Genomic DNA, 24,275 nt, shown 5'->3' with positions numbered 1-24,275 from the left:
TGGGAGTTGGTGATGAACAGGGAAGCCTGGTGCGCTGCAGTCCACAAGAGAGTGACTGAACTGAACTGATAGAACTATTCAGAGTATTTGTTTCATTTTGATGGCTTTTTGGCAACTTTAGGTTTTCAAGGAATTGGTCCATTTCTCCCAACTATTCCAATATTCTAAATATTCAAATTTACAAGTATAAAGTTATTCATAGTACTTCTTTGTTACCCTTATAATCCTTTTTAATGATTATAGAATTTTTAGCGATAGTCCCATTTCATTCCAGATATTGGTGCAACCTCTTGCTAAACTTTTATCAATTTTTTTTAAAGAATCAATCTTTAATTTTATTAGTTTTCTCTATTGTTTTCCTATTTTCGATTTCATTGGTTTCTACTCTGAACATTATTATTTCTTCTCTTCTACTTGCTTTCAGGTCATTTCGCTCTTCTTTTTCAGTCTTGAGGTATGAACTTACATTTAGATATGAGACTTTCTCTTTTCTCATGTGAGCATGTAGTGTTAAGTTTCCTCTAAACAGTTTTAATTATACCCTACATATTTTCATATATTTTTTAAAAATGTCATTCATCATTTGGTTCTACTTTTTAAAAAGAAATTCCTTTGAGACTACCTCTTTAATCCATGGGTTATTCAGAAACATATTGTTTCATTTCCATATGTTTAGGGATTTTTTCCTTTTGTCTGTGTTATTGATTTCTAGCTTGATTCCATTATGCCCACATAATACATCTGTATGATTTCAATTATTTTGAATGTTTTAATATTGTTTTTTGGTCCAAGATACAGTCTATCTTTGTGAATATTTGAGAGAATTTGTGAGAATTTTTGTGAGAATTTGAGAAAAGATGTGTATTCTTCTGCCATTGGATGGAGTATTTTATATATGCCAATTAGATCCTCTTGGTAGATCCTATTTTTCATAACTATTTCCTTACTGATTTTCTCTCCAGTAGTTCTATTAGTTGATAAGAAGTGGACATTGAAGTTCCTAATCATAATTTTGTCTTTATCTATTTCTCCTTTAGTTCTATCAGTTTTTGCTACATGTATTTTGAAGCTCTGTTGTTTTTTGTGTAAACATTTAGAATTATGTCTTCCTTTTATCTTTATGTAATGTTCCCCTTTGTCTTTATTTTCTTTGCTCTGGAATCTCTATTGTTGGCTATTAATATGGTCACTCATGCCTCTTTTTAAATTGATGTTCTTTTGGCATGTCATTTTCCATTCTTTAACTTTCAACCTATCTATAATTATTGAATTTGAAGTGAATTTCTCATAAACAGCAGACAGATCATTTTAATCTACTCTTCCAAGCTTGCCTTGTAATTTTAATTGCTCTGAATATCAGGGTCTGGTGCAGCTCTTTGCAATGGAATGTTGAATGTCCACCAGTCAGGCTGCCATGGAGTCTTCAGGAAATGCCAAGGCTACCTCAAGCCGATTAGTGCCATTTATAATCTGGCTCAGAAATGCAACCTAACAATCTCCATCTGCTCTAGATTTGGAACTGTAAGCTTGAAATGTCATGATAATGGCTTTCTTACCCAGCTACCCCTTGCCCCCCTTTTGCTGATCTCCCTCTGAGGGAACTTTCCCCAGCACTACCAGATGGAATTCACCTTTTTTTCTCTTCAGTTTCCCAGGGAATACAGCATGGGATGTATTAGTTCAGATTTTGTCCTAAATCTGGAACTCATTTTATATAATCAGGCTCTCTGCTGTTTAACCCTTGAGTGCTGGCTCCCATAGAGTGGCAGTCCAGGGCCAACATTATGGAGAAATTTCTGGAGACTTGCAAGGTCACAGGGAATGAAGGCCTCACCATTTAATTTATACACTCCCTTCAGGGTCCCATATAAGTGTCCCTAATATGGGAAAGCTTTCCTGCCTATACCACACCAGAAATATTTCTCCCTTCTATAAAGTATTACAGTATTATTTATACCACTTGTTTTGATAGTTTCTTCTAAATTAAAAATCATTCATTAATGGTCTTCTGGATTCTTAGCACTCTTATAGGTTTTAAAGTAATGGAGGGAGATAAGATGGAAAAGGTCTTCACAAGTGGCGCTAGTGGTAAAGAACCCACCTGCCAATGCAGGAGACATAATAGATGTAGGTTTGGGAAGTTCCCCTGGAGGAGGGCATGGTAACCCACTCCAGTATTATTGCGTGGAGAATCCCACAGACAGAGGAGCCAGTCAGGCTACAGTCCATAGGGCCACAAAGAGTTGTACACAACTGAAGTGACTTAGCATGCACACACACAAATGGAAAAAGCCCCCTAGCAGTGTCCTTGTGTCCCACACAGCCCAGATGGAGAGCAGGCACTCAGGTCATTCAATGATGGCTATAGTGAGCACTGGGCAGGTGGATAGAATGAGATGAGGCTTCACACTATTCTTTTTTTTTTTTTTTTTTTTTTTTTAATTTTTTTATTAGTTGGAGGCTAATTACTTCACAACATTTCAGTGGGTTTTGTCATACACACTATTCTTTTAATCTCCTCCTAGCCAGTGTTCTTACAATGAAATTGCAGAGTGCAGGCATGCTCTGAATGTTCACTGAGTGATTTGCTGAAAAACGGCCAGTATCAGGGTCCTCCAGAGGATCCTCTCTGATGTCTTATACCCCAGCCTACACTCCACGCCAGGCATGGAGCGTCAAGCCTTCCATGCCTGCATGCTCCACTCAGACCTAAGGTGGAGATCAGATGGCGGTGAGAGGCTGGATACAGACACAGACCAAGTATCCACAGAAATTGTCTCCTTGCAACCAACAGCACTCAGCCTTGAAGCTCATCTATCCCAGCTCCCAAGACTTCACCCCCAAAAAGGCACAAATATGAAAACAAAATAACTGGGTGGAGTAATCAGATCAATATGTACTCCTGCTGTGACTGACAAGGAAACAGAACCTCACCCTCACAGGTAAGACCCCTGAAGATTCTGAGAAACCAGGGAAACAAAAACTCCCATTCTCATTACTTTCGATCTAGATCAAGCCCAAACATAAAATGAATACCCAGATACCAGTACTTCCAAACAGGAAGAGAAAAGCATTCTTATTTTGATGCTAAGAGGGAAATTTTTGTTCAATCTCCTTAGAAAGAATGCAGTGAAAAGTGTTGTTTCATAAATTTAATTCATGTACTAGAAAATGATCTGTACAGATCAAGTTGAATAACTTTAACTATCAGTCATTCATTCATCCATTCAATGTGTTTATTTTTTTTTTCCCTCTGGATCCAAAGTCCTAGTGCTCTAAATACAGACATGCCCTCTGTGCACCCGCTCCATACATTTTAAAAAGAGGTTCTGGGTCCTGTGTTTGTTGAAGTAGCTGGTTGAGTGTTGATGGCACTGAATACAGAGATAGCTTTAATTTTGGCATCACCCAGTACCAGATGACCACAACAGGAAATCTGCTCAACAACCAAACCAAGGCCCCAGGAAACATAGACATAAAAACTTGTATCTGAATTTTGGGGGCCAAAGCTTACCCAAAGGGGCTTTTCACTGTCAAAAAACTACCTCAAAGAAATGCAATTTCACATCTATATTCATATGTAAAATGACAAAATGATTTTTTAAATGTCCTATATTTCAGTCTTTTCAACAAATGGTGCAGGAGTAATTGGACATTCATAAGCCAAAAAAGCAGCTTCCCACTTGGCACTAGTGGGAAAGAATCCACCTGCCAATGCAGGAGATGCAAGAGACATGGGTTCAATCCCTGGATTGGGAAGATCCCCTGGAGTAGGAAACGGGAATCCACTCCAGTATTCTTGCCTGGAAAATCCCATGGACAGAGGACTACAGTCCTACCGGGCTACAGTCCACAGGGTCATAAAGAGTTGGGTGTGACTGAGCACACGCATACAATACAATGTTTATAGAATATTGGAAAAAAAACAAAAGCTTTAATCTAAACCTCACACGTTATATACACCATAACTCAAAATGGGTAATAGGTTTAAACATAAAACATACAGCTATAAAACTTTTAGAAACAAAAAAAAACAGGAAAAAATCTTCAAGGCCGAGGGGTGGTGAATGGACATGACACCAAAAGCACAACCCATCAGAGGAAAAGCTCAGTAAATCTGACTTTCTCAACAATAAGGACTTAGTCTGAGAAAACCCAGGCGAAGAGGATGAAAAACAACCTACAGACTGGGAGAGAGAACTGCAAAGCACACATCTGACAAAAGACTTGTACATAGAAAATGTAGAGAACTCTTGAAATCCAACATTAAAAACAAAAGTGAGTAATTTAATAAAATATGAGCAAAAGGCATGAACAGACACTTCACTGAGGCGGATACAGATGGTAAAGAAGCACATAATTTTAAATATATAATATATAAATCTATCTGTGTTCTGCTGTGCTGTACTTAGTCACTCAGTCATGTCTTACTATTTGTGACCCTGTGAACTGTAGCCAGCCAGGCTCCTCTATCCATGGGAATTCTCCAAGCAAGAATACAGGAGTGTCATGCCCTCCTCCAGGGGATCTTCCCAACCCAGGGATCAAACCCAAGTCTTCCTCATTGCAGGTGGATTCTCTACCATCTGAGCCACCGGGGAAGCCCAAGAATACTGGAGTGGGTAGCCTATCCCTCCCCCAGGGAAACTTCCCAACCCAGGAATCTAATTCAAGTCTTCCGCATTGCAGGCGGATTCTTTACCAGTTGTGTTCCAGGGAAGCCCCTTGTACATGGTACCAGTGTCAATTTCCTGGTTTTGATATCGAACTATAGTTTCATACTATGTAACCTTCAAGGGAACCTGGGCGAAGAATGCATGTGGCATCGTTCTATTGTTTTTGCAACTTCCTGGGAAGTTATAATTATTTCAGAATTAAACGTTTTCCAAAAACTCTCATATCCTGTAGGCATCATTAAAATGGAATCTTATCTGTTCTGAAAATGACTGTAAATTGTTCAATTAGACCTCTTTTGGTGTTTTACAACTTGTCAGAGACAGGAAGCTTTGAGTTTAGAGGGCAGTGGCACCGAGTTTTCCCATTTGTTTATTCGTTAGATTTATTTTGGCAGAATTAATGTTTGAATCGGCATCAAGTTTGTATGGGCAACTGCTTTCCCATATGAATCTGGTTTATCATTTCTATAGACCTGGGGGCTGCCCCAGATAGAGTCCGACTCCACCCCACCCCACCCCACCCCCCACCCATTGGCTGATGCAGGCAGGTGAAAAGAAAAAGTAAAAGGGGCTTACCTGGTGGCCCAGGTGGTAAAATCATTCTCCCAGGTGGCACTAGTGGTAAAGAACCCTCCTGCCAGTGCAGGAGGCATGATGAGACCCGGGTTCCATCCCTGGGTTGGGAAGATACCCTGGAGAAAGGAATGGCTACCCACCCCACGATTCTAGCCTGGGGAATTCCATGGACAGAGGAGCCTGGTGGGCTGCAGTCCATGGGGTTGCAAAGAGTCAGACACGACTGAGTGACTCATAGAGTCCTACTCCTCCCCGTGCCCATTGGCCCATCCAGGTGGGTAACAGGGTTAAATACAAACTAGGCACAAGGTAGGGGTCAGGGCTGCTGAGATGCCAGGGTTGGCGCTGCATTCTGCACCTGTGCTGACCTTCCACATAGTCATGGTGGGGATGGTGAGCTGAAACCACAGACCACGCTGTGGAGGAGGAATTGAGGAGCAGTACAAGACTCTCTTCTTCCTCACACTCTGCTAAAATAGCTCCCGTTATTCCTGTGAGGGGAGAACCAGAGCTTTGCTGGTTTGCAGTCCCATTTCCCAGGGCAAAGGACAGGGGTTGGTGGGGGCTGCCTTCATGATCTTCCATCCAGAATCCCAAACTTGGAATGTGCAATAGGTGGGTGGTGGAGGTGAGGGACAGAGAGAGAAAGATGGAGAGAAACAGAGAGAGACAGGCTGGGGGTAGAGGGCTGAGCATTTGGGAACGATTCATGGCTGTTTCTTACATGTGAGCAAATCAAGTCTTTAAACCTCACTTTCTGCATCAGTGAAGGGAAAGTGCTGGAATCACAACATGTAACCTGAGAGCATCTGGCCTGAAAGCTCCTCAGGCTTGTGAATGCTCTGCTTTGCAGTCTGCTGATGTTGGTACCCACTGGCATCACTTTCTACTGACCTGCCACAGCTAAGGCTCTGGTCTGCTTGCCACCAGAGGTCTCCAGGCCCTGACTCCAGAAAGCAGAACAAATCTCCATTCCTCTAGGCTGGCAGAGGTGCTGGGTTCCCTGGATAGGAGAATGGGTTCATTGATCTTTTGTAGCAGATTCACAAAAAGAAAAATACTTCTGAGACTATGTTACAGCAAGAAAGCAAAAGAGCAGGAAGTTGTGCTGTCTCCTGTGTGTTTATGCTAAGTTATATCTGACTCTCAGAGTTGACTGGGGGCCCCCTTGCACAGTACTTGCCTATAGACCTTTTTGTATAGGTGCAAAATCAGGGCAGCATCGCCTCCCCCAAACAATTTACAGGTGCCAACCCAGCACTCAGACACAGGGGTAACTAACTGAGTTCATGGCCAACCAGCCTCCAGCCACAGGCATGCCTGCTTCTACCCTGACGCCAGCTTAAGGTGAAATGCATCATGATAACACTCAAATTATACTTGCAGATGAGACCCTCTCGCAGCCTCGATTCTAACCTTGCCAGGAGTGGCTTTCATATCAGGACCATTTTCTGCTTCCCAGAACAAACTTCCAACACAGCGAGCTTGAGCAAAGACACTTCCACTTCACTCTTGTTACAAGTCCTGGTTCCCAGGCATTTCCAAGATCTCTTTTTCATGTTTAGACTTCAATCCCTTCATGGGAACATTACAGCAGAGAGTCTGGCCTATAATTATGGAAACCCCAAATGGAAATGTTTCCATTAGAACCGGCCCCAGATAAACCACTTATTCTTTTAGACAAACATTATCTGGAGGAGGATGGGGTGGACTAGAGTAGAGGCATGGGGTTTGGGGTCTTTCCACACAAAAGTCCAGACGCAGTTCACAGGCCAAGTCCTGCTTTCAGTTTTTCAATCCATGAGCTCTACTGGAATTGGAGAAGTTCTTCAACCTAGTGTTTGAAGTCACTGAATTCCAAGTCCAGCTTCATTCTCCCCGCACATCAAAGGGTTTCCAACAGTCCAGCTCTTCTTCCAAACCAGCAGCTCACAGAAGTGTTTACTAAAGAAGAAAAGTGAATCAGGAAACAGCTGTGCCAAAAGGCCCAGCGCTGTGTCCCCTGGGGGTCACACTTGGCCATCTGTATCTCCTCTTATAGATAATCTCTCTGGTTCTCAGAGAAGCAGCCCATTAACTCCGACAGCTGGGAAAATGATGGAAACCATCTTTTTTTAAAAAAATTCTTATTATGCAGTGTTTATGTTCCAGGATCCGGGGAGACTTTAGATTGTCGACCTTTTACCAGCCATCTGAGCCCAAAGACATGGGTGCTGGGAACTTGAATGGGGCCTCACTCTTGCTACACTGACCCCAAGCAAGTTCACACAAAGCCGGCTTAAACCAGGGAAGTGTGTGCGATGACTGGCGAGTGGCTTGATGTAATCTTTTAGTTGGTTTATAATTTAGATGCAGTGACTGCATAAGGTCTGGTCCAGTTTCTTGCAGCAAAGTTTCCCTGCAGAGTGTTCCAGAAACTCAACAGCTGCAGGAGGACTTTCTTCACCTCACAGCATCCAAAGCAGGTGGGAGGTGGTTCGTTAGGAGGCTCTGGTTCTAAAATGAGGCATTCAAAATACCATCCCCCTCTCCCCTGGAAAGTGTGTATCTTTTGCATGAGGCTCTTCATCCATCTCCCTTACTCTGAAGTTACAGTAGAGGGGGGTTTCCCATAAAACAGAGATAATGAAGCCCATAATAAATCTGTTTTTCTCCCAGCTTGGTTCTGCTACTCTGCTTTAAATCCCAGATGGACTGAAGTCTCTCTTTAAAAAAATAAATGCAGGACAGGATGCTGGGTCATGGGGACTCTGACTGAGTATAAAAAAATAATAAACTTTTAAGGAAAGTCATATTTTCCCTTTCAAAGAAAATCAATTTCACAGCGAAGTCGACTCACAATTTTTTGCATGATAACATTTCCAAAGCTGCTTCAGAACCTTTCCACTTCTATTTTTGATGTTTGTGTGGAGAGCTAGAACTGGGTTGCTGTCAGCATGGAAATGTATTTATTTCAGAAATGGTAAATCTATTTCATATTTCACCTCTTCACACTTAATGCTATTTTTTAGATTCTAAAGGTTTGAAAGCATGACTGATTTGTTTTAAAAGAAGCTTCATATTTCTCTCTGAAAGATATATTTTCATATGAATTTTGGCACATGAAGTGATGGTCAGACCTAGAGGCAGAGGGATGTGTGCATTTCCCAATTGGCTACCCCAAAAGGAGAGTGATGGACACTAAGTCAGTGAATAAGGTAGATACTGTGGCCTCTTCAGTTTTGGGAACCTTCTTTCCTTTATCTCTGTCTCCTCTTTGAAGCTCTGGCTCTAAAGGGATGGCTAAGGTCACAGTAAAACTTCCAATGGCAAGGTTCTTGGTGGCTTGCACCTTGCCCTTATTAACCCAGTTAGTGGAATTTACTTTGCGTGGCCAAACAAAGCGAAGGGCCACAGCAGCTGTCAGAACCCCGCTCTTCCCTGCCCGGTAAATCTCTGCTCTAAGCGTTGTAATAAAAACAACTTCTGAAAAGCGCCCGTAATGAGAGAAAGACCTCACATTCCAGGATTTAAAATATTAAAGCACAAAACATACTTCAAGAATGTTTTGCAGTTTAAGACGGGATGGAGATAGAGAACCATGGAATTTTATAACTGGAAGGGAGCATATACATTACCTTCTCTTTCTAAAGATGAAAAGACTGAGCATCTGAGATACCAGGAGCCCAGCATGAGTATTGGGTACCAAGAAAAAGAAAGCCATGGACTGTAACTCTTCATTGAGTAGGGCAAGACTCACAGTGGGAAATGCCCATGTTATTTATGGCTCCTGACCGCACCTTGATTACTGGATTATTTGAGGTAGACTGTATTTCTCAAAAACGGCCACAGTGGTGCTTCCAGAACCCACTGCTCCTAGCAAGAGGTGAGCCCAAGGCTAGAGGAGTTAGTGTTTAATGGGTGTGGAGTTTCCGTTTGGGAAGATGAAAAGAGTTCTAGACATGGATAGTCGCGATGGCTGCACAACAATGTGAGTGTACTTAATGCCATTGAACCTTGCACAAAAATGTCGATGATGATAAAGTTGATGTTATGCATATTTTGCCACTATGTAAAAAAAGAGATGGAGTCTATGCTCCCTTGAACCACCCTATTTTCCTTGAACCTAGGCAGATCTTGGTGGCTGCCTTGGGGGTAAAATATAGAGGAAGTAATGTTTTGATGTCCAAATCCAGGGTCTCTCTCCCTGCCTATACTGCAGACTTGGAGTAAGGAAGCTCAGGGCACGTGTGGATAGTCCTGACTGACAGCCCAGGTCACATACACAAGCCTCAATTCTGGCCCCACCAGCCTGAAGCTGCCTCAGGCGATGCCAAGAGAAGTGACCAGCTTTCCTCTAGCCCCGTCTGGTGTCCAGAGGGCAGATCGTGGGATGCAGGATGTTTTCTCTTTAGCAACCATCTAGAATGAGACACCACTGATGTATTCCTCAGTGAGAGAATGCGCACAAGGTCCCTGTGCATGAGATCAGGATGCTCCAGCTCTCGCCCAAGTGCAAGAGTGCTCTACAAGAGAGCTACCTGGGAACCTGGCCCCACACTCGGCTGGGTTTCTCTTGGGCACCAGACACTCTTCTCAGAACTTAGACCTCACCAGTGAATGAGTTATTGTAGCTTTAGAACTATAATTTAAATTGGGATGTGTGCAAGGTACAAAGTACTGTGTGTATCTGTACCTCAGGATCCAGGAAGACACTTCCTCGAGAGGTGACCTTGGACCTCAGACCTAAGCGTGAGTTGGAGTTGGGTATAGAGAGGAAGGAAGAGGGTCAGGGGATGGTGTCACTGCAGAACCTAACACCAACCAGAAGGGGGAAGTGACAACAGAAGAATGTACAAGAGTGATCTAGGGCCCTTGGGTGTCTGCCTCATCCTCCCCACCCAAGCCTGCCTTGTGGCATTGCTCCCAGGGGAAGACATCCTTGGGGGCTGCCATGCAGATGGGTGGCACAATGGTGAGTGAGAGGCTCGGGAGCTGAAGTGGAAGCCGGTCCGCACCAGCCATAGCGTACAAAGGTTCAGGGTACCCAGGCTCAGAACAGGAGGGCTTTGCAAGCTGGACCAAGAGGTTTCAATGTCCATCCATGACCAAGTGCTTTTTGGATATGGGAGTGTTCTTTTTGCTGGCTGTCAACTCTTCTTTTCTTTAGATCATAGGGTGGGAGTGGGAGCTCCAGCAGGAGATGGTAGGATACCCCTGGGGACCCAGTGAACCCCCCTTTCCAGTTCAGTGTAGCCTGCACTGTCTAGGGCTGAGCAGTTCTCCTGACCCTCTCCCTCCCAGCGTGGTCTCTGCTTGATGGGCTTCAGGCCATGGGGAGCCCTGCTCCTGGCCATGGTGAACAGCTCCCAGCCTCTGTGCTCTTGGGCACGTGGGCATTCATCCAGAGCCCCACTCTCCCTGGTGCCTCCTCCTGGCTCACTCAGCTCATCTCTAAGAAAGGAGCACTGAGGACATGTTCTCCAGAATGCTGTCCTCAGCCACTCACCTGTTTTCCCTACGTCACACTTAAATTGGGCCACTTATGCTGACAGTGTCCACTCTGAGCTCTCGAAGTCTGGACCGCTATCTCCACCATCATCATACACTCAGCACCTAATGAGTGTACTGGCTTGACCAGATACACACACATGTGTGTGCATGTGCGTGCATGCATGCTGTCACTTTAATTGTGTCTGACTCCTTGCGATCCCATGGACTGTAGCCTGCCAGGCTCCTCTGTCCATGGGATTCTCCAAGCAAGAATAATGGAGTGGGTTGCCATGCCGTCTTCCAGGTGATCTTCCCAACCTGGTGCTGGAACCCGCAGCTCTTACATCTCCTGTGTTGGCGGGGAAGTTCTTTACCACTAGTGCCACCTGGGAAGCTTTCATGTGTACACACACACACACAGAGGAATAATCACACTTATGGTATGTTTCACACTTGTCAGTATGGGTCATTGGAGAGAGGGAATTTCTGAGGAATGTCTGAACCACAGGAAAGGGCCATTAAAATTGTCTGGAAGTTTGGCCTGGGAGCTCGTCCTTGGGTGTTTGGATGTAGAACTCCTCTCTTCTGAATTCCGGAATTCTCAGGCCCCATTTTAATCTCAGGATGGATGCTCTTGGTGAAATCTACTGGGAAGCAGAATACAGTTGCCAGTGACAACTGCTGACATGGAGGATGTTGGTGAGTGGGCAAGGACCCCAAGAGGTCCCACCTCCGGATCTTTCTGTCTCCAGAGCATGTTCAATCTGCCGTGGCCACCCTGCACCATTTCAGAGGGGTTGGCAGAAGTTAAACTCAACAAAGAGCATCGGTCAATTTGAGTGTAATCTACTGAAATCAATATGATCTTGGCCTTTTTTCATGGACATAGGTGAGCACATTAAATTTTAAATTCCCAAATGGAAACAGAAGTAGATTAATGGAAGGAAAATAACTTATACTGTTTTTTATTTCAGATGCTCTAGACTAGGGATGATAACTATTTTCTGCCACTTTTCATCCTGTGACTGTTAGGTAGGAAGTTAGACGTGAGCACCGAGAGGTGGCTTCTTCAGCTAAACATCCAGTGGTTGACTAATCCCACCAAGCAATTTACCAGCCCACCCTTAATACACCCCCATTAGTACTCCAAAATAGTCAGGGGGCCTGGAAAAATTCCCCTCTGGTAGACTGGTGGAACTTTACCTACTCTGCCACATGCACACACCTCACACTGCCATGTACTAAAGTAACCTTTGGTGGCCATTGGACCTATTAACTGCTCATAAATATTCCATGAATACATACATACAGTTAGTTGCTTAGTCATGTCCAACTCTTTGTGACCCTACAGACTGTAGCCCACCAGACTCCTCTGTTCGTGGGATTTCCCAGGCAAGAATACTGGAGTGGGTTGCCATTCCTTTCTCCAGAGGGTCTTCCCAACCCAGGGATCGAACTGGGTCTCCTGCATTGCAGGCAGATTTTTTACCATCTGAGCTACAGGGAAGTCCTCCATGAACATATATGGCTAATTATAAGATACTGAATTATGGGAAGAACGTGCATGGTAGGGCATCTTGTTATATAACCTGCAATTGTCAGCCAAGACTGTCAACCAATGACCCCCTGAATTATGCAAATAACCTTGCCTTAAAAACTGTGTACCCCAGCCCGCCAGGACCATTGCCTCCCTTGGCCTGGCCCACCTCTCTCTTGAGGTGTTCTCTCTGTTCTTTCTTTATCTTCAGTAAACTTTCTTGCAATGAGTGAGACCTCAGATTCTTTGTGTCCTTGCCAAGAACCAAGGCCCCTGGGAGGAGAGGTCTCCAGACTCTAATGTGACTGTTTTGGTTTTCTACTGCTGCATAAGTAAACACCTCCAAAGTTAGTGACTTTAAAAACTGACTTTTTTTTTTTCACTTACAAATCTGCAATATGTGTAGGGCAGCTTATTTATGTTTCACTCATTTTCAGCTGGGTCAGCTTGGCTCTGGCAGCTGGAATCGTCTGCAAGCTTCTTGCTCCCATGACCAGTGGTAGTATTAGCTGTTGGCTCAGTCCTCAACCTCATTCAGGGCTATAGGTTAGAACACAGCCTCCTCATGTACCATGGGCTTCCTCACACAATGGTAGCTGGCTTCCAAGTGGGAGTGTTCAGAAGTCACATTCTATTTGTCAGAAACAAGTTGCTAAGGCCGGCCCACAAGAGTACTCTGCCTTTCACTGAAAGGAATGCAAAGGATTGTGAGCATATTTCAAAATCACTGTAATGCACCTGATATGTGTTGCTAATTAATAGTGGTGGAGCCTGGACCCCACATCAGAATCCCTTCAAATGCAGTGTTCCGATCAGCAAGGGACCATTCACTGACTGTCTTTAGCACTGAAGCTGAGACCCCTCATTGCTCTAGGCCAAGGATCCAGCACAGAACCAGTGGTGGTCAGCAATGACTCTCTATGAGTCCATAATAAAACCAGCAAAATATGGACAATATGTTAGTTTTTCAAAAAGACAAATTTATCTATTAAGAAACTGTTTAGGAACATATACATTACTATATGTAAAATGGTTGGCTAGTGGGAAATTGCTATATAACACTGGGAACTTAACCCCGGTGCTCTGTGATAACCTAGAAGGGCGGGATGGAGGGGTGGAAAGGAGGTTCAAGAGAGGGGGGATATACGTATACTTATGGCTGATTCACATTGTTGTATGGCAGATACCAACACAACATTGTAAAGCAATTATCCTCCAATTACAAGTAAAGTAAAACAAAAATCCTAAAGGAATAAAAAAAAAAAAGACTGTTCAGGGACCTCTTGATGGTCCAGTGGTTAACACTTCATGCTCCCAATGCAGGGGGCCCAGATTTGACCCCTGGTCAGGGAACTAGATTCCACATGCTACAACTGCAACTAAAATCCAGCATCAGTCAGTTGTCACTCAGTCGTGTCCGACTCTTTGCAACCCCATGAATCGCAGCACGCCAGGCCTCCCTGTCCATCACCAACCTCCGGAGTTTACTCAAACTCATGCCCATCAAGTCAGTGATGCCATCCAGCCATCTCATCCTCTGTCGTCCCCTTCTCCTCCTGCCCCCAATCCCTCCCAGCATCAGGGTCTTTTCCAATGAGTCAACTCTTTGCATCAGGTGGCCAAAGTATTGGAGTTTCAGCTTCAGCATCAGTCCTTCCAATGAACACCCAGGACTGATCTACTTTAGGATGGACTGGTTGGATCTCCTTGTAGTCCAAGGGACTCTCAAGAGTCTTCTCCAACACCATAGTTCAAAAGCATCAATACTTCGGCGCTCAGCTTTCTTCACAGTCCAACTCTCACATCCATACATGACCACTGGAAAAACCATAGCCTTGACCAGATGGCCCTTTGTTGGCAAAGTAATGTCTCTGCCTTTTAATATGCTATCTAGGTTGGTCATAACTTTCCTTCCAAGGAGTAAGCGTCTTTTAGTTTCATGGCTGCAGTCACCATCAGCAGTGATTTTGGAGCCCAAAAAAATAAAGTCTGACACTGTTTCCACGGTCTCCTCATCTATTTCCCATGAGGTGATGGGACCAGATGCCATGATCTTAGTTTTCTGAATGTTAAGCTTTAAGCCAACTTTTTCACTCTCCTCTTTCACTTTCATCAAGAGGCTTTTTAGTTCCTCTTCACTTCTGCCATAAGGGTGGTGTCATCTGCATATCTGAGGTTATTGATGTTTCTCCCGGCAATCTTGATTCCAAACGTAAAAATAAATAAATAAATGCTGCTCATCATTCTGAAGTTCTGTACTTTTTACACTTCTGTATGTTAAACTGTCTTCTCTTAGGAACTAAAGATAAAAATAAACAGTTTTGTTGTTTGAACTTTTTTTTTAAAGTATTGTCAATCTGCCATCACTAAACTTATGTAGAAATCATTTCACAATATATGCAGGTAGAATCATTAGCCTTACACAGTCTTACATGTCAGTTATATCTCATAAAACTGGGGGAAAACATGCTGTTAATCAATGAAACTTGAAAGTCCTGTTTCACTGCCCTAGGCTGCTTTTTGGTGGTTAAAGTGTTACTATTGTAAAACGTGTTTGGAGTGAGGTACATAAAGCCTGACTTTCTCTACAAAGTGAAAGTGAAAGTCGCTCAGTCATGTTCAACTCTTTGGAACCCCAATGGACTGTACAGTCCATGGAATTCTCCAGGCCAGAATACTGGAGTGGGTAGCCTTTCCCTTCTCCAGGGGATCTCCCCAACCTAGGGATCAAACCCAGGTCTCCCGCATGGCAGGCGGATTCTTTACCATCTAAGCCACAAGGGAAGCCCAAGAATACAGGAGGGGGTAGCCTATCCCTTCTCCAGTGGATCTTCCCGACCCAGGAATCAAACCAGGGTCTCCTGCACTGCAGGTGGATTTTTTACAAACTGAGCCATGAGGGAAGCCCTTTCTCTCCAAGGTTGCCTGTTAAGACCCACTTGTCCCATCCTTTGTCATCATCATGGTCCCCTGACTGAGTCTCCAGATCAAGCCCCACATTTGTTTTTCTTTTTCTCTCTTTCCCACCACTCCCTGAGCTGTCCTGGAGGCTCAGGAGGTGGGAGAACCTTGAGGCACATGCGTTTTTGGTATAATCAGGTCTGTTTTCTGGTAAAGACAACTAAACACTCAGATCTGAGTTCTACCCTCTGAGAAATCCCCACAGGTTTGTTAAGGGAAGGAATGGGGAGACAGAGGTTCAGTAAAATTAGGACTTGATCTATGAGTTAGAGTTGGTCAAAATGTCTTGGAGAGGATATTAAATGTGGAAAGCAAACCGAACTATTATCTTGAAAAACAACCAGTAAAGTTGACAGTATGTGCACATTTGTTTCTGATTCTCTGCCACCCCATGGACTGTAGTCTGCCAAGCTCCTCTGTCCATGAGATTTCCCAGGCAAGAATACTAGAGTGGGTTGCCATCTCCTCCTTCAGGGCATCTTCCTCCCCCAGGGATTGAACCCACGTCTCCACATCTCCCACATTGGCAGGCGAATTCTTTTACCATTGAGCCACCTGGGAAACCCAACACTTGTCTGGGTTTAAGCACCACCTTTGTCTATTGCTTCTTCCTTTGTCAATCAGAGAAATAAGTGCTCATTTTTACATAGAGAGGGGCCCAAGTTAATAAAGGAAATACTGAGGCTGCATTTAATGCAAATCCTTGGAAATTTTAGAAAGGCTGTGGAATGTAGAGAATTTTGAGAGTTTCAGAAAATGGAGACAGAGAGAGAGAAGGACATAGGAAGGACGAGGAGGAAGGACCATGAGAGCTGGTGAGAGAGCTTACGGGCTGAAAGATAGCTTTCACCAAGGGTGCAGGTTTGACAGAGCTGGGAAAGAGGGTCTAGGTGACCCCTCCCCTGGGAGCATGGCCTGATTGAATCTTACTTTGTTTCTGATCACTCATTTTCAGCACAAGGCCCTACAGAGGAGAGAGGCACCAGTCCTGACATTCACAGGCGAACTGCTTTCCCACCCTGCTCACCCCCCTGCAACAGGGCAACCCAGCCGAGCTCACATCCCACAGGAGGGGCCCAATGAGGGCATCCTGGTGACCTCTCTATGGGCATCACCCCTCCACGAGGAGAAAGCACAGCCTTCTTTCCAGCTCTCAGATTTCAAACACCGAGTGACAGATCCTTGTTTCACGGTCTCAGAGAAGCACAGGGCTGAGCTGTGGAATCAGCTCTACAGCCCCAAGTTAAAGGGTTACTGCTCGGGGTGAGGCATAGGAGTGGGATTTTCTCACATGAGACAAGCCAGCTTCCTCCCCCTAAATTGAGGGATGGGTGTCAAAGGTCCCTTTCAACTCCTGTTCTCAAAAACACCTCGCTTCTCTCCGCTTATGTGGTATCTCACAAAGACCTCAGGATCCATCCATCTCTACCTGGCAGCGCATGTGAGGTGAAGCTCTTTGCCCTGCAAATATCTTCACACACACACCAGTGTTTTGTCATGACACTTGGGTGAAAATCTTCGCATGATTTAAACTTTAAAAAGTTGGGGATGCAGTTTGCCCCTGGCTCTGTCTGCAGGGAGTGAGGCCCTAAGCAAGTCTCACCTGCAGACAAACTCCCATCTTCCCACCACCTTCCCTTGCTCCTTCGCATCTATGCCTCTACACACCCCCGTCCAATGCTTCAAAGCCCATCAGACACCATGGTTTCCTTCTTCCCAGGCAGATATTCATGGGAGGAGTCTGATGTATTTAATGCCCGAGTTGCTTTCAGAAGACAGAGGAACTCTTCTGTCTCAGAAAATGCATGTCCCGAGGACGAATAAACCCACTAGAAGCCGCCCTCTGGCTGTGTAATTGCTACTCAGCGCAGCAGGAAATGAGACACTCGGGTCCAGGTAGCCAGTTTGGGAGTAGCCAAAACACCCTGTCCCTACAAAGAAATTACACAGTAGCACAAAACCAAAGTCTCCCTTTCTTCAAGACCCCAGCAAAGCTACAGAGAGCCGAAACAAGGCCAGTGTAATTACCTCCAGTGTATAATTATAGCTGATCATCTGAGAAGAGAGCTGAACCCTGCCTGGCCGTAATCAGGCCACTGGACATGGGCAACAGGACCACGATTTTGGGTGTGTGTGTGGGAAATAGTTCTGCCTCCCTCCCCACCCTCACCCCCCCTCCTCTGGCAAGGAGCAGGGCATAAAACAAAGGAGTTTTTTTTTAATTTATTTATTTGTTTTAACTGGAGGATAATTACAGTATTGTGATGGTTTTTGCCATACATCAACATGAATCAGTCATAGATATATATGTGTCCCTCCTTCCATTCTGAACCCCTCTCCACCTCCTCCACCCCATCCCCATCCCTCCAGGTTGTCATGGAGCACTGGCTTTGGGCAGCTTGCTTCATGCATCATATGGTTATGTAGATGTTTTACATATGGTTATGTAGATGTTTCAGTGCTAATCTCTCCTGTCATCCCACCCTTTCCTCCCACTGAGTCCAAAAGTCTGTTATGTCTGTGTCTCCTTTGCTGTCCTGCAGATAGGATCGTCGGTACTGTCTTTCCAGATTGCCCATATAATGCGTTAATATACGGTATTTGTTTTTCTTTTTCTGACTTCACTAACAGAGAAGTTTTAAATCCTTCCTGGCTGACCAGGTCCTTTCTGTTTGTGTCAGTGAAGGGGAAGTAGAGAAGATTTTGTTTTGGATTTTGGCACAGGGTTTCATCCCTTTTAAAACAGAAAACACACAGTGCTGAGGCTGTGATCCTTCAACAGAGCCTCAGGCGTGGGGACAGAGGACTCCTGCCCAGGGCACTTATTTACAAGAATCCCTACTTTTCCGTCCTTCCTTCACTGTGGTATAAGGGACTTTGCTGTTGCTGTTGTTTGGTTGCTAAATCGTGTCCGACTCTTTGTAACCCCATGGGCTGTGGTCCACCAGGCTCCTCTATCCATGGGATTTCCCAGGCAAGAATGCTGGAGCGGGTTGCCATTTCCTTCTCCAATCAGGGACTCTGCTTTTATGAAATTCTACCCTTTAGTTACATTGCTTGGGGAAATTGATACTAGGATCATCTTAATAGTTTTGCTTAGAGAAGGAATAGCCTTGTTTTGGAGTCTTTTGGGGGGAAAAACTAACAGTCAACCTAGCAGGACTAAGAGAAAGCAGAATAGACCTCACAAAAAGCATATGGCCAGAGTGGATCCAGGGTCTGCAGCCTGGGCTTCGAAGCTGCCCCCCTGCACGTCCTCTGTGCTCATGCAAGTCATTTCCGGCCTCCCAGTTAGGAAGGGTCTCACATTACACTCTGTAATTCTCCTTCTGGGAATTTGTCACCCTGGCCGATAAATAATTGTGCAATGACTTAATGCGGCTCTTCACTCCAGAATTGGGCACAAGGGTCAGCCCCATGTCCAACTTCTTTACTGTTGGACTTCCTGTGCCTAGAATAGTTAGTTTATACATGTAAAGCATTCGTATTCATTGAATAAGTAGATGGGATGGGCATGGATGGATGAATGTTTCAATGGACTCATGGATGAGTAGATGGATGTGTGAATGAACGGATGGCTCGATGGATGGATGGAGCCCACAAGATCCCTGAAGCATTTTGTTCTTCTCTAAGTTCAGAGCTGAGTTACAGCAGCTGTCTGTTTCCAGAGCCTTCTAACGGAAGGTGTGTCTGATGTGAGGCTGGGCAGCTGGAATGGATAGATATGGTTGTGTGTCGTCCCCGCCCCCTGCTGCTCTGGGGAACAGAGCTCCCTGTCCCCTTGAGAGGGCATTGACCAGGGCCGTGAGGCAGCCTCCTGGCCCCCCTGCAGAACTGACGCAGAACAAAGCCTGGGCTGTCTCAGTAGAGCCTCCTCACCCTCTAAACTGGGCGTGTATTTATGTAACACTTCAGGACTGATGGAGACCAGATGTGACCAAACAGTGGTTTGGGCAGCCCTGGAATGCTGAAATACCGAGCTAGACAGTTTTTATGGCTGCTCACATTCAGCAACCCCTCCTTAAATCTTAGGTTTGAGCCCTGATGTACAGCCATTAATTTCATTCTTCTGTGAAAGAGAAACATCTGGCAACTTCTATTTGATTTGTTTTGCATATGAGAGAAATATGTTCACGTATAATTTCTATTGTCTGTCAGCATAGTGCAATATAAGGAATGTTGGAGGAGACAAGAAAACCAAGGACAAAGCTGGGTGACCCTGGACCTCTTGGTTGTCTCTGGGACCCAGAGATTACATTTTCAAGACTTACCATTTATGAAACACCTGCTTTGTTCTAGGCATCTCACTACATGCTGAGTTAAAGTTACAAATCGTTGCCACAACCATTCCCTTACTCAGATGGGCAAATGGGTACACAAGAATGACTTTCCAATATCACAGTGGTCAGTAAGGGACAAATGCCAGCCTACATCTTCTAACTCTAAAACTCTACCTCTTTCCTTTACTAAAAAGTTACCTGTCCTCTCCTTCCAAGCATGTGTGGTCAGATACACAGGCATGCTCTGCCTGCAGCTTTGTAACACACAATAGCACATTACAGATGCTAAGAGGACTGCAACCAAAAACCCTGCTTACTGTTTGTCCTAGGATTCCCCAAGCTAAATGAGCACTTGGACACCTTTGTCCTCTGAAACTGCTATTGGTATCTTGAAAATCAACAATGGACATTCAAACAAAAATGTCTGTTGCGCACGTGTTGTGCAGTTGGCATGGTAACCCTCATGGCTATATTCGGGGAGTTTCCACCTTAGTGACAGGTGAGGCTCACCCTGGTCGCCCGTTTAGAGAAAGCCTTTCCCTTCTCCGCACCTTCCTTCCTTCACCCAGGTACTTACAATGCAGAGAGACTGCTCATACTATGAACTGATGCTGCTTTGCAAAGGTGACCCCAAACTGTCCCTGAAGTTGCAGATGGCGGTCAGGGATCCCCAGGCCATTTACCTGAGAACTGCACAACTTGCGGCTATCATTTTAGGGTCTCAGAAGCAATATTTGCCTTGTGCAGTTTCTCACTCAAATAGAAAACAGAATGTACAAAACTTTATAATTAGGGTTTTGCAACAAGATTTTTAGAAGACTCTGCCCTGAAGTTCCTCACATTTTACAGTCACCCTGCTCCCTCAGCCCCTGCTTCCCTGTGTGGTTTAGAGCATGGACGCAGAAGGGAAGGGCGCAGAGTGGGAGCCGAGCACCCTGGGTTCTGATCACACCTGCATATTTGGGGGCAAGTCCTTTAGTCTCTGTCTCTGCTTTAGAACACCTCCCCTCAGAATGCCAGGCTGGAGCATGTATGTCACACTAGGATGGATGATTTGGTCAGAACCACTTCACAGCTGGGAAGGAGCCACAGAGCAAAACCTGTCTCCATCTAGGGCACTGGCTGGAGGAATGTTCTGTGATGCTCAAGGAGGACGTGGGGGAACTCAGCCTCTGATTCATCTCATCCATCCTCATTCGGGAGCCTCCATCAAAGCCCTGAGTGGCTTCCCGGCCCGGAGGCAGTAAAACCCACAGTGAGTCATTCTCTGCAAGTGAGCACACTGTCCACACCCACGAGGGACCAGGCTGGCCATGTAATCTGTTGTCACCATCTAAGGTCCGCAGCCTTAAATACCAACAGTGACACAGAGTTTGGAGCTCTGCCTCCTCCCTAAGACACATGTCAATTTGAAAAACCAAGAAGAGAGGGGCCCCGCTGTCTCTGTGTGGCACTTCTGAAAAAAACAAGTAAAACATTTTAAGGGAGGGAACAGTAATCTTCTGAACACATGTAACTCCAGAGCTTGGCCCAGACCAGTGATGCTTTAATTGTTGGGCAAGCAGTGCTCACACTAGCCACGGTGCCCTGGCTTTTGAAGAAGGGGTTTGTAGAGGCTCACATTTCTATTCGCTCTTTGTTTTAAAAAGACAATATTACTGTTGCTTTTGTGATTATCTAAAACTCAAACAAACTAAAGGGCACTTTGTTCAGACAATTCAGATAAAATATTGCCTACTAATTGAATTATTTTTCTTTACTTTCTCTACTTTCTGGGATATCACAGAATAGTATGTTACTTTATTGAATTAAACATAGATTCAAACTCTGTCAGATGGAGTTTCATAAGTAGCAAAAACATATGCATGTCTCCTCTTTATCTAGATTTAACATCCTTCTTTTCATACTGTTTATGGGATTCTCAAGGCAAGAATACTGAAGTGGTTTGCCATTCCCTTCTCCAGTGGACCACGTCTTGTCAGAACTCTCTCCATGACCCATCCGTCTTGGGTGGCCCTACATGGCATGGCTCCTAATTTCACTGAGTTAGACAAGGCTGTGGTCCATGTGATCAGATAAGTTAGTTTTCTGTGATTGAGGATTTTAGTCTGTCTGCCCTCTAATGGAAGATAAGAGGCTTATGGAAGCTTCCATGAGAGAGACTGACTGAGGGGGAAACTGGGTCTTGTTCTGATGGGCGGGGCCATGCTCAGTAAATCTTTAATCCAATTTTCTGTTGATGGGGGATGTGTTCCCCCTGCTATTTGACCTGAGGCCTAACGATGGTGGAGGTAATGAAGATAATGGCGTCCTCCTTCAAAAGGTCCCATGCATGCCCCGCTGCACGCAGTGCCCCCAATGCTGCAGCAGGCCACCACCGACCCACGCCTCCACCGGAGACTCCTGGACACTCACGGGCAAGTCTGGGTCAATCTCTTGTGGGGTCACCGCTCCTGGGTCCTGGTGTGCACAAGAGAAGACTCTTAAGAGTCCCTTGGACTGCAAGGAGATCCAACCAGTCCATCCTAAAGGAAATCAGTTATGAATATTCATTGGAAGGACTGATGCTAAAGCTGAAACTCCAATACTTTGGCCACCTGCTGCAAAGAACTGATTCATTTGAAAAGACCCTGATGCTGGGAATGATTGAAGGTAGGAGGAGAAGGGGATGACAGAGGATGAGATGGTTGGATGGCATCACCACCTCAATGGACATGAGTTTGAGTATGCTCTGCGAGTTGGTGATGGACCGGGAAGCCTGGTGTACTGCAGTCCATGGGATCGCAAAGAGTTGGACACGACTAAGCAACTGAACTGAACTGAACTGAACTGAATGTCCTTCTTGCTTAAATGTTGTTGTTGTATAGTCCCTAAGTCATGTCCTACTCTTTGCAATCCCATGGACTGTAGCCTGCCAAGATCCTCTGTCCATGGGATTTCCCAAGCAAGAATACTAGAGTGGGTTAACATTTCTTCCTCCAGGGAAATCTTCCCAACACAGGGATCAAACTCACATCTCCTGCATTGGCAGGTGGTTTCTTTACTGCTGAGCTATCAGGGAAGCCCCAATAAAGGAGAGGGGAGCACTTGTGGGTCTTGAATCACCCCCAAAATTGTAATGAAATCACAATGCAGTTGAAGGACTGCTGAGCTGTGGCCTGCCCACCAGTCCTGTTCTGATTTTAAAATTAGCCACCTTTATTATGTAGAATGTGGAAAGTATGAAAAGCGCTGAGTAAGATAATAGAAATCACCATGATTAACCCATCTTGTCATGTTTTTCTAAAAGAAAGCAATATTGTCTGAAAGAAACCTTGAAACACTGTAAACCCATTCATCTACAACATCCTTGAGGCTGGCACTTTAAATGTTTTCGGGCTCTAAAATGGTGTTTATGATCATGAAAGAGGAAAAATGAACACAGTTTTATATGAATTTGATACCATACCAAAATTGCTACCCTTACCTACCATATCTCAGAAAACTACCAGTTTCACCATAGCTGAACCTATTTTAGCAAAAGTGTCCCTTTACCCAACTGATGCTTAGCATGAACAGCTGCTCCACATTCCTCACCCCACCGAAGTGGATGTAGATGTCAAAGCCAGGCTGAAAGGCCTTGGACAAATGGGACGGTGTTACTCAAAGGATGGGGACACTTGGTTTCTGTCCAGCCCTCAAAAGTGCCAGACCAGAGCCAAATAACTTGTTCTGCAACTGGAGCTGGCCAGAGGGCTCTGGGACAACATGGGAGGGAACAGCTGACCTTTAATGGACCAGGACAAGGGCTTCTAAGGCCGGGCAGTGGACTCAGCATGTGCCCCTGACCCCACGGAAATCAGAACAAGACTGAAGAGAAGTGAATCTCCAACTACAAGAAGGAGTAGCAGAACAGCGTCCCAGGAGGAAACGCACTGATCATCATCTTGAAAACTGCAGACGCTTCAATCAGCATGGCACTGCCTAGATGCTGCCTGCTGTGTATTTCTTCACAATGCTTATCTCCTTATCTGCCACTTACTTTACCTCTCTGTTTATTGGTTACCTTTACCACTAGCAGAATAAATGAAAGGGCAGAGATTTGGGCCTGTTTTATCTCCTTCTTTATTCTCAGAAAGTTGCCTAACACACCAAGTGTCAGATAAATATATGAGAAATAAACAAACAAACAAATTACATACATTGTTTTTTTAGAAAGGAAGAAAAGTCAATAAAAACTCTAGGGGACGAGTAGGAGTTCTAAAGATAGTCATGTTTCGAAGAGAAAGCAGTTGATGAGAAATAATAAAAGAAAATGTATTTGATTTTTGAGCAAGAATATTCTTCTAACAGTACACAGAATCCGATAGAGAAAAATATGTGATCTTGGCCTGAATAGTAAACAAAAAAGACATCAAACTTATGATACCGAGGTGATTTTTTTTCCCAAATTTTAGTGCCAATCTATGACCAACCACAACATAGAAATTTGGGCAAAACAATATACATGTTGCCAACTTTGATATACTAAATATTAAAATGTATCTGACAAAAACTAAGTAGATGATGGAGAAAGGAAGTCTTTATCTCATATTAGGTGGGGTCAAGATGTCCTGACAAGTTACTAAAATGGAAGATAAATATTTAAGTATGTTAGTTAAAGCAATCAATAAAATAAAAAAATGTATAATATAGCTATCATATTTAGCAGGCGGAATAGGAAGAGGAAAGTGGTAGAGCAAGTAGTGATAATACATGGGGGTCGGAGGGAGGAAATGCCCATAATTCATGATG

The 24,275-nt window shown here is 44.6% G+C and overlaps 1 pseudogene; it reads left to right on the top strand.

Annotated features, from left to right (window-relative positions):
- Positions 1-9,206: 9,206 nt before the first annotated feature.
- Positions 9,207-24,275, top strand: part of LOC122710031 — a 132,714-nt pseudogene continuing 117,645 nt past the window's right edge.

The sequence above is a fragment of the Cervus elaphus genome, chromosome 16, assembly GCF_910594005.1.
Source record: "Cervus elaphus chromosome 16, mCerEla1.1, whole genome shotgun sequence".
Taxonomy (NCBI): domain Eukaryota; kingdom Metazoa; phylum Chordata; class Mammalia; order Artiodactyla; family Cervidae; genus Cervus; species Cervus elaphus.
This window is presented reverse-complemented; position numbering and strand designations above follow the sequence as displayed.